This window comes from Salmo salar, chromosome 18, assembly GCF_965601325.2.
Source record: "Salmo salar chromosome 18, fSalSal1, whole genome shotgun sequence".
In the NCBI taxonomy this organism is placed as follows: Eukaryota; Metazoa; Chordata; class Actinopteri; order Salmoniformes; family Salmonidae; genus Salmo; species Salmo salar.
This window is the reverse complement of record NC_138308.1, coordinates 19,806,396-19,817,557: the sequence shown is the minus strand read 5'-3', so window position 1 is coordinate 19,817,557 and position 11,162 is coordinate 19,806,396.

Sequence of the window (11,162 nt, the reverse complement as noted above, 5' to 3'; positions counted from 1 at the left end):
TGTACCCAAGTGTGCTTTTCTCTCGTGTACTCTCTCTTTCTCTCTCTTTTGAAATCCCCATTTTGTGTAACATGTGTTATAATATGTTGGCTCGCTAGGGACCTGTTTCATAATAATACGTTCTAATCAATAGCCCAGACTGTGTGTATGTGTATCTTATATTATAATTTTTGCTTGTTAGTAAATAAATAATGAACTCAATTGGTGTGGTACGGACTTATTTAGTGGGACTCTTGTTTGTGCAGATTCCCGGATTATCCGACGTTCAGAATGAGACTGTATAGGAAATTAATTAATTAGCGACTGTTGTAAAATCGATATTCTAATGTTTTTGAGTTAATTTGGGAAATAGAAACTCAATAAAAGCAAACTTTCCCAGTTAGTGTAATCATGTAATTATAAACAGTTAATCATTCAATGAACAGCAGTCCTCACATTAATCAATCCAACGTCACGACAACAGTCATAGTAAGTACATTTTTCCTCAATAAAGTAGCTATCAGCAAAGTCTATGCAAGTAAGTTTCAAGTTCAAGTCAGATCTCAAGAAGATCTAAATGCATATTCCTATGAAACTGATCAAATGGTTTGCCTGCAGATACTTAAAATTGAAGTTTCACCAGTAAAACATGAATAATTATCATTCACGATTGACAGTGAGAAATGTGAAGGGACTGGGAGGGTGACCTCATAATGTGTGTGTAAAGTAGAGGTAAAAAAAACATATGCAGAACATTATACAAATCTTGGGGAAGAGGGTTCCATGGGGGCGGGACGGGAGCGAGATGGGGGCTGAACGGGGTGGTTACCTTCGGATCTACAGCCTCTGCCAATAAATAAACATCAATGCCAATGTCAATATCAGCTCAAGCAATCCCATACTCATTAGGCTATCATTTTGGCCAAGCTGGTCTACCAGCTTAAACATATTTCCACCAGCATGACCAGACTGGTATACCTGCTCAACCATATTTCCACAATCTTAAAAACCTCTTGACGCATGTTAAGGAGAGGGGGCGCTATAGCGAATTTTGAAAGAAATATGTGCCCATTTTAAACGGCCTCCTACTCAAACTCAGAAGCTAGGATATGCATATAATTAGTAGATTTGGATAGAAAACACTCTAAAGTTTCTAAAACTGTTTGAATGGTGTCTGTGAGTATAACAGAACTCATATGGCAGTCAAAACCCCGAGACAGATCCTAACAGGAAGTGGAAATCTGAATAGTGGAATCACCTTCAAGTCTTTGGCTATGAAACACACCGTGAGTTAGGATTCATGTAGCACTTCCTAAGGCTTCCACTAGATGTCAACAGTCTTTACAAAGTGGTTTGAGTCTTCTCCGGTAGAAACTGACCGAACGAGAGGCCTGGAAAGTTTGTCATAGGGGGAGGGCCATTACTACTATGACGCGCGCGCCCGTGGGTACCCTCTCGTTCCGAAACGTTTAGTAAGACAATGCAAACGTCCGCCATGAATATTATTGAAGCTCTGATTGAAAAAGGCCCTAAAGATTTATGTTATACAACGTTTGACATGTTTGAACGAACGTAAATAAAAAAAAATTGCACATTCGTGACGAGAAGTCCCGCGCGCTTCAGTACATTTTGAGTAGCCTTCGGAACGCGCTAACAAGAAGGAGCTATTGGGACATAAATTATTAACTTTTTCGAACAAAACTACATTTGATGTGGACCTGGGATTCCTGGAAGTGCCTTCTGATGAAGATAATCAAAGGTAAGTGAATATTTACAATAGTATATTTGATTTTAGATGAGTCCAAGATGGCGCTAACCTGTATCGCCTAGCCTATTTTTCTGAGCATAGCACCTCGTTTATTGCAAAGTGTGATTTCCCAGAAAAGTTATTTTTAAATCTGGCAATGCGGTTGCATTCACGAGATGTTAATCGATAATTCTTTGAATGACAATATTATATTTTAGCAATGTTTTCTAATAGTAATTTTGTAAATTGTAGCGCTGTTTCACCGGAAGCATTTGAGGGAAAATATTTTCGGAACATCACGCACCGATGTAAAATGCTGTTTTTATATATAAATATGAACTTTATCGAACAAAAGAATGCATGTATTGTGTAAAATGATGTCCTAGGAGTGTCGTCTGATGAAGATTGTCAAAGGTTAGTGCTTCATTTAGCTGTGTTTTGGTTATTTGTGATGCATGTGGTTGGTCGGAAAATGGCAGTGTGGCTATTTTGTCGATGTACTCTCCTAACACAATGTAATGTTTTGCTTTCGCTGTAAAGCCTTTTTGAAATCGGACAATGTGGTTCGATTCAGGAGAAGTGTATCTATAAAACGGTGTAAAATAGTCCTATGTTTGAGAAACAGAAATTATTAGATTTGGTTATGAATATGGCGCTCTGATTTTTCGCTGGATGTTGATCCCGAATACGGGATCAGCGCTTCAAAATTAACCAAGCTGGGCCTCCTTTCCCAGAACTTTCCTTCTGGGAACATTATAGAAAAACCTTCTAACGATGTATCTTTAGTAGCCGTGTTTCCCAGAGCCTTCGTTAGTAGCGTGGCTCTTAAAAACCTTTGCACATCTGTGAATGATCCAGGCCGCTCGTAGAGCATCCAAAGTCCCATTCTGCGTCACTTTATGCACAGAAGAGGTCCGCTAAACATCTTGATTCTATCTGTCTGACTAGGACTGCCTGTAACTTCAGAACGAAGTTGACTTCAAATACAAAGTTGCTGAAGTATAGGTTAAAATAATGCTTCAAATGTAAACAGATTATTGCATTAAAGTTACATAGGCTACATGAGCAAACAGTATATAGGCTATTTTAATCATATTGAAATCAGTTTCATCTTCAATAAATTGAGTTCTATTTTACAACTAGGCTACTGCCTGTAATTTTTGCCTCGATGTGTGACCACACGTGCTTAATGATGTTCCCAATCTGTAATTTAGGGCATTATTATTGGGTAAGCATAATAAGCCGCCTCAATAGCCTATTTGCAGCCATAGTGGTAATATCTCTCTAGGAGCAGCTCCGTCGTCAGTATTGTGGAATAATTCTAATTTTAAGGTAATATTTGAATGGAGAAAGCTGATCAGAGAGCAGGTCTGCTTTTCTTTCGATCCTTTCAGTATGAACATATGATGTAACGTTGCACTTAGCGAACATTCTCTTTACGTGCTCATTTGAGAAACCCAACAAAAAAATTGGCTCGTAAATAAAAATGCATCTGGTACGATCATCGTAACGCTTAAGTTACATCGCAACTGGGAAACGATGCCCACTCTCTTAGACAAAAGGGTTCCAAAATGGTTAATCCGCTGTCCCCATCGGGGAACCATTTTTGGTTCCAGGTAGAACCCTTTAAGTTTCATGTAGAACTCTTTTGGGTTCCATGTACAACACTCTGTGGAAAAGGTTCTACATGGAACCCAAAAAGGTTCTACCTGGAACAAAAAAGGGTTCTTCAAAGGGTTCTCATATGGGGACAGCAGAAGAACCCTTTTAGATTCTAGATAACACCTTTTTGGGTTCCATGTAGAAACCTTTCCACAGAGGGTTGTACATAGAACCCAAAAGAGTTCTAAATGAAACAAAAAATTGTTCTCCTATGGGGACAGCAGAAGAATCCTTTTGGAACCCTTTTCTAGGAGTGCAGGTCTACAATACCAACTCAATCATATTTCCACCAACATGACCAAGCTGGTCTACCAGCTCAACCGGGTCATTAACAGCTTTACCTGCAACTGACCAGCTCCAAATTCATGCTGATCAAGAACATGTTTCAAGTTGGGTCAAGATGGTAGAAATATGGTTGAGCTGATAGACCACCTTGGTCAAGATGGTGGAAATATGATTGAGCTAGTAGACCTGGGCTTCATTCTCAAAACTCAGCGCCCTCAACCTCTAAAAGTCTCAACCTTGGGGGTCATAACATGGATCATTAAGCTATTTCAATAAGAATTTTAGGACCTCTGAACGTATAAAATATATATATACTTGAGGTCGGAAGTTTACATACACCTTAGCCAAATATATTTAACCTCTTGACGGTCGCCTAGGAAAGGGGGCGCTACAGCGATTTTTGAAAAAAATACGTGCCCATTTTAAACGGCCTCCTACTCAAACTCAGAAGCTAGGATATGCATATAATTAATACTTGTGGATAGAAAACACCCTAAAATTTCTAAAACTGTTTGAATGGTGTCTGTGAGTATAACAGAACTCATATGGCAGTCAAAACCCTGAGACAGATCGTAACAGGAAGTGGAATTCTGAATTGCGGACTCAACTTCATCACTTTGCCTATAAATCACACCGTGAGCAATGGTTCATTGAGCACTTCCTATTGCTTCCACTAGATGTCCTCAGTCTTTACAAAGTGGTTTGAGCCTTCTACTGTGAAAACTGACACAATGAGAGTCTGTGGAACGTGGTCACATGAGGAGGGCCATCACCATTATGACGCCGGCGCCCCTGGCTACCCTCCCCTTTCGAAACGTTTTGAAAGACAATGCAATCGTCCCCCTTGAATGTTATTGGAGCTCTGGTTGAAAAAGGCCCTAAAGATTTATGTTATACAACGTTTGACATGTTTGAACGAACGTAAATAAAAAAAAATATATGCATTTTGTTGAAAGAGGAGTCCCGCGGCCGACGGAACTTTTGGAGCAGCCTTCAGAACGCGCTAACAAGAACAAGCTATTGGAACATAAAGAATTAACTTTTTTGAACAAAAATACATTTGTTGTGGACCTGGGATTCCTGGAAGTGCTTTCTGATGAAGATAATCAAAGGTAAGGGATTATTGACAATAGTATACAAGAGTAGATTTGATATACGATTGTTCCAAGATGGCGCTGACCTGTAACGGTAGCCTATTTTTCTGAGTATCGCATCCCCTTTTATCGCAAAGTGTGATTACCCAGTAAAGATATTTTTAAATCTGGCATTACAGGTGCTTTCAAGAGATATTCATCTATAAATCTTAGAATGACAATATTACATTTTAAAAATGTTTTCGAATAGTAATTTATTAAATTGTAACGCTGTTTCACCGGATGCATTTGAGGGAAAATAGTTAGTCAACGTCATGCGCCGATGTAAAATGCTGTTTTTATATATAAATATTGACTTTATCGAACAAAAGAATGCATGTATTGTGTAACATGATGTCCTAGGAGTGTCATCTGATGAAGATTGTCAAAGGTTAGTGCTGCATTTAGCTGTTTTTTGTTTATTTGTGATGCATGTGGTTGGTCGGAAAATGGCTATGTGGCTAGTTTTACGATATACTCCTCTAACATAATCTAATGTTCTGCTTTTGCTGTAAAGCCTTTTTGAAATCAGACAACGTGGTTCGATTCAGGAGAGGTGTATCTATAAAACGATATAACATAGTCCTATATTTGAAAAAAATGAAAAAATTAAATGTTGTTATGCTAATGGTGATAGGATTTTTCACTGGATGTCCCGCCCAGAGGTTAAACTCAGTTTTTTCACAATTTCTGACATTTAATCCTAGTAAAAATTCCCTGTCTTAGGTCAGTTAGGATCACCACTTTATTTAAAGAATGTGAAATGTCAGAATAATAGTAGAGAGAATGATTTACTTCAGTTTTTATTTCTTTCATCACATTCCTAGTGGGTCAGAAGTTTGCATATACTCAATTAGTATTTGGTAGCATTGCCTTTAAATTGTTTAGCTTGGGTCAAATGTTTCGGGTAGCCTTCCACAAGCTTCCCACAATAAGTTGGGTGAATTTTGGCCCATTCCTCCTGACAGAGCTGGTGTAACTGAATCAGGATTGTAGGCCTCCTTGCTCGCACACACTTTTTCAGTTCTGCCCACAAATGTTCTATAGGCTTGAGGTCAGGGCTTTGTGATGGCTTTTCCAATACCTTGACTTTGTTGTCCTTAACCTGTTATGGCTAGGGGGCAGTATTTTCACGGCTGGATAAAAAACGTACCCGATTTAATCTGGTTACCACTCCTACCCAGTAACTAGAATATGCATATACTTATTACATATGGATAGAAAACACCCTAAAGTTTCTAAAACTGTTTGAATGGTGTCTGTGAGTATAACAGAACTCATTTGGCAGGCAAAAACCTGACAAGGTTTCAGGCAGGAAGTGGCCTGTCTGACAAGGTGTCGTTCTTCTTGTCTCTGTTTATTGAAGAGTGAGGATCTTAGCTGTCCCGTGACACTTCCTACGGCTGCCATAGGGTCTCAGAAATTGGTAAAAAGCTGAATCGTGGCTTTGCAGGCTCTGGCTGAAAAAAAGTAGCGCGTTTGGGTAGTGGCTGGTTACAGTACTGTGAGACTCAGGCTCGTGCCCGCGTCGACCGAAAGCTTTGTTTACTTTCCTCTGTTTAGCTAAAAGGAGATTCCCGGTTGGAATATTATCGCTTGTTTACGAGAAAAATGGCATAAAAATGGATTTTAAACAGCGGTTGACATGCTTCGAAGTACGGTAATGGAATATTTAGATTTTTTTTGTCACGAATTGTGCCATGCGCACGACCCTGATTTACCATTTCAGATAGTGTCTGGGACGCACGAACAAAACGCCGCTATTCGGATATAACGATGGATTATTTTGGACCAAATCAACATTTGTTATTGAAGTAGCAGTCCTGGGAGTGCATTCTGATGAAGACAACAAAAGGTAATCAAACTTTTATAATAGTAAACCTGATATTGGTGAGTGCTAAACTTTCCGGGTGTCTAAATAGCTAGCCCGTGATGCCTGGGCTATGTACTTAGAATATTGCAAAATGTGCTTTCACCAAAAAGCTATTTTAATATCGGACATATTGAGTGCATAGAGGAGTTCTGTATCTATAATTCTTAAAATAATTGTTATGCTTTTTGTGAACGTTTATCGTGAGTAATTTAGTAAATTCTTAGTGAATTCGCCGGAAGTTTGCGGGGGGTATGCTAGTTCTGAACGTCACATGCTAATGTAAAAAGCTGTTTTTTGATATAAATATGAACTTGATTGAACAAAACATGCATGTATTGTATAACATAATGTCCTAGGGTTGTCATCTGATGAAGATCATCAAAGGTTAGTGCTGCATTTAGCTGTCTTCTGGGTTTTTGTGACATTATATGCTAGCTTGAAAAATGGGTGTCTGATTATTTCTGGCTTGGTACTCTGCTGACATAATCTAATGTTTTGCTTTCGTTGTAAAGCCTTTTTGAAATCGGACAGTGTGGTTAGATAAAGGAGAGTCTTATCTTTAAAATGCTGTGAAATAGTCATATGTTTGAAAAATTGAAGTTTTTGTATTTTTGAGGAATTTGTAATTCGCGCCACGCCTATCATTGGATATTGGAGCAGGTGTTCCTCTAGCGGAACGTCTAGATGTAAGAAGTTAAGCCATTTTGCCACAACTTTGGAAGTATGTTTGGGGTCATTGTTCATTTGGAAGACCCATTTGCAACCAAGCATTAACTTCCTGACTGATGTCTTGAGATGTTGCTTCAATATATCCACATCATTTTCTTACCTCATGATGCCATCTATTTTGTGAAGTGCACCAGTCCCTCCTGCAGCAAAGTACCCCCACAACATGATGCTGCCACCCCCGTGCTTCACGGTTGGGATGGTGTTCTTCGGCTTGCAAGGCTCCCCCTTTTTCCTCCAAACATAACGATGATCATTATGGCCAAAGAGTTCTATTTTTGTTTCATCAGACCAGAGGACATTTCTCCAAAAAGTACTACCTTTGTCCCCATGTGCAGTTGCAAACCGTAGTCTGGCTTTTGTATGTCGGTTTTGGAGCAGTGGCGTCTTCCTTGCTGAGCGGCCTTTCAGGTTATGTCGATATAGGACTCCTTTTACTGTGGATATAGATACTTTTGTACCTGTTTCCTTCAGCATCTTCACAAGGTCCTTTGCTGTTGTTCTGGGATTGATTTGCACTTTTCGCACCAAAGTACATTCATCTCAGGGGGACAGAACGTGTCTCCTTTCTGAGTGGTATGACGGCTGCGTGGTCCCATGGTGTTTACACTTGCGTACTATTGTTTATACAGATGAACGTGGTACCTTCAGGCGTTAGGAAATTGATCCCAGGGATGAACCAGACTTGCGGAGGTCTACAATTTTTTTCTGAGGTCTTGGCTGATTTCTTTTGATATTCCCATGACATCAAGCAAAGCGGTACTGAGTTTGAAGGTAGGCCTTGAAATACATCCACAGGTACACCTCCAATTGACTCAATTGATGTCAATTAGCCTAACAGAAGCTTCTAAAGCCATGATATAATTTTCAGGAATTTTCCAAGCTGTTTAAAGGCACAGTCAACTTAGTGTATGTCAACTTATGACCCACTGGAATTGTGATACAGTGAATTATAAGTGAAATAATCTGTCTGTAAACAATTGTTGGAAAAATTACTTGTGTCATGCACAAAGTAGATGTCCTAACCGACTTGCCAAAACTATAGATTGTTTTAACAAGACATTTGTGGAGTGGTTGAAAAACGAGTTTTAATGACTCCAACCTAAGTTTATGTAAACTTCCGACTTCAACTGTATATATACACTGCTCCAAAAAATAAAGGGAACACTTAAACAACACAATGTAACTCCAAGTCAATCACACTTCTGTGAAATCAAACTGTCCACTTAGGAAGCAGCACTGATTGACAATAAATTGCACATGCTGTTGTGCAAATGGAATAGACAACAGGTGGAAATTATAGGCAATTAGCAAGACACCCCCAATAAAGGAGTGGTTCTGCAGGTGGGGACCACAGACCAGTTCTCAGTTCCTATGCTTCCTGGCTGATGTTTTGGTCACTTTTGAATGCTGGCGGTGCTTTCACTCTAGTGGTAGCATGAGACGGAGTCTACAACCCACACAAGTGGCTCTGGTCGTGCAGCTCATCCAGGATGGCACATCAATGTGAGCTGTGGCAAGAAGGTTTGCTGTGTCTGTCAGCGTAGTGTCCAGAGCATGGAGGCGCTACCAGCAGACAGGCCAGTACATCAGGAGACGTGGAGGAGGCCGTAGGAGGGCAACAACCCAGCAGCAGGACCGCTACCTCAGCCTTTGTGCAAGGAGGAGCAGGAGAAGCACTGCCAGAGCCCTGCAAAATGACCTCCAGCAGGCCACAAATGTGCATGTGTCTGCTCAAACGGTCAGAAACAGACTCCATGAGGGTGGTATGAGGGCCCGACATCCACAGGTGGGGGTTGTGCTTACAGCCCAACACCGTGCAGGACGTTTGGCATTTGCCAGAGAACACCAAGATTGTCAAATTCGCCACTGGTGCCCTGTGCTCTTCACAGATGAAAGCAGGTTCACACTGAGCACGTGACAGACGTGACAGAGTCTGGAGACGCCGTGGAGAACGTTCTGCTGCCTGCAACATCCTCCAGCATGACCGGTTTGGCGGTGGGTCAGTCATGGTGTGGGGTGGCATTTCTTTGGGGGGCCGCACAGCCCTCCATGTGCTCGCCAGAGGTAGCCTGACTGCCATTAGGTACCAAGATGAGATCCTCAGACCCCTTGTGAGACCATATGCTGGTGCGGTTGGCCCTGGGTTCCTCCTAATGCAAGACAATGCTAGACCTCATGTGGCTGGAGTGTGTCAGCAGTTCCTGCAAGAGGATGGCATTGATGCTATGGACTGGCCCGCCCGTTCCCCAGACCTGAATCCAATTGAGCACATCTGGGACATCATGTCTCGCTCCATCCACCAACGCCACGTTGCACCACAGACTGTCCAGGAGTTGGCGGATGCTTTAGTCCAGGTCTGGGAGGAGATCCCTCAGGAGACCATCCGCCACCTCATCAGGAGCATGCCCAGGTGTTGTAGGGAGGTCATACAGGCACGTGGAGGCCACACACACTACTGAGCCTCATTTTGACTTGTTTTAAGGACATTACATCAAAGTTGGATCAGCCTGTAGTGTGGTTTTCCACTTTAATTTTGAGTGTGACTCCAAATCCAGACCTCCATGGGTTGATAAATTGGATTTCCATTGATTATTTTTGTGTGATTTTGTTGTCAGCACATTCAACTATGTAATGAAAAAAGTATTTAATAAGATTATTTCTTTCATTCAGATCTAGGATGTGTTGTTTAAGTGTTCCCTTTATTTTTTTGAGCAGTATATATATATATATATATATGTTGTTGATAGAATATTGAATTTGGCCTTTCCTACTATTGCCAGTTGAAAAGCATAGAATAACATATTCATAAATGGCAACAACAAAAAAATGGCAAAAAAATGTATTATAAGGAATATGGGTTTTGAAGTGTCTGACACATATTTTACCCCTTTTTATGTTGGCACAAAACTACTTCACAAAACGATCTCCATATTTCCATTCACTTGTATGGGTTACTTTCAGGCGAGTCCCGTGACAGATGTGGAGGCCTTGATGGTCTCATCTTTCCATAGAGTGGTCATATTAGTTAGTAGGCCAAACCGTTCATGTGCTACAGATGTTTACGTGAGAAGATAGATTTTAGGGATGTCTCCTGGTCTGACAAACAGCGCTGTAGCTCTGCCACTTTAGCGGGTGGATTGAGACGCAGCCCATGCAAAACAACTGATATCTCCATCTTAAACTGATGGAGATTTGGGGGATTTTTGAAATTTGTTAATTTGATTGACACACAGATGCATCAATAGACTCTTAATTAAACCTAGAATCCTTAGTTGCTACATCCATTTGTTAACTTATAAATGAATGATATTGATTCTAGAAGAAAATTCCTTATAAATGTCTCATGAGCTTAGTTCAACTGTTGTACCCCATCAGAACCCAGAATTAGCCTCAAAACATAGTTAACCCTAATAGCGGCAACATATTTTTTGCTTAAAATTGCCAACAGGCTCATTTTTTACCCCAAATTGGGCATCATTGCAGAGACACTCTGTCAAGCAGCAACACTTTTTATTTTATTAACCTTTCATAACACAAGTAAATGGCTTAAATTCCCCAAAGTGAGCATATATTAGAAAATGTTCATACATTTATAGTCAAATGTGATCATTTAATTTATGGATTTTTGTTTTTACATTTGTCTGTTGTTTATTCAAAGTGTTGTGTTTCTGTGATACGCAGAGGCTGAGAAATTGGCAATTGAGCTAATCCTACATACTGGTAGGACCTAAGATCTCCATCAGATTTTAGCTCT